The sequence below is a fragment of the Penaeus monodon genome, chromosome 15 (genome assembly GCF_015228065.2).
Source record: "Penaeus monodon isolate SGIC_2016 chromosome 15, NSTDA_Pmon_1, whole genome shotgun sequence".
In the NCBI taxonomy this organism is placed as follows: domain Eukaryota; kingdom Metazoa; phylum Arthropoda; class Malacostraca; order Decapoda; family Penaeidae; genus Penaeus; species Penaeus monodon.
Genome location: NC_051400.1, coordinates 47627703 through 47628269, shown reverse-complemented (window position 1 = coordinate 47628269; position 567 = coordinate 47627703).

The window sequence follows — 567 nt, the reverse complement described above, 5'->3', positions numbered from 1 at the left end:
TACACCGAGTCATAAAGTAGTTTGCATTTTTGACTTTCACTATGATTTTTAAAATTCGAGTTTGCGATAAAATACGAAATATTCAAGTGGTATTTGCATCTATACTTTTTGATCACTCTATCTTTATCTAATTTTAGAAATTGTGCTATCATTTTCTTCTACTTCACCAATACGTAAATATCCAAAAAACACAATTGTGAATGATAAAACTATGACATGAACAAAACACGAATTACTGATGTGTGTATTGTAATAATATCAATTAACACCTGCTCATTAGTACACACATTAATCTATTAAAACGATCATATCCATTGATTATGACTACTATGACTACCCTTTCATGGTGTTAATTATGATTCATTTCAACAACAGATGACGCATTATCATAAAACTTTATTGTCACTGGCTATTCTCATGGCATATTACAAACCCCAAAAGTATTAAAACGTTTGCATGTGCGTGTTGCATAACCCAGAGAAAGGAAATGGACGATAGGCAACAGATAACTGAAGGAGAAGCGGAGATCTCATCTGTATGTGCATATGTAGTGATGTTTTTTTTCGG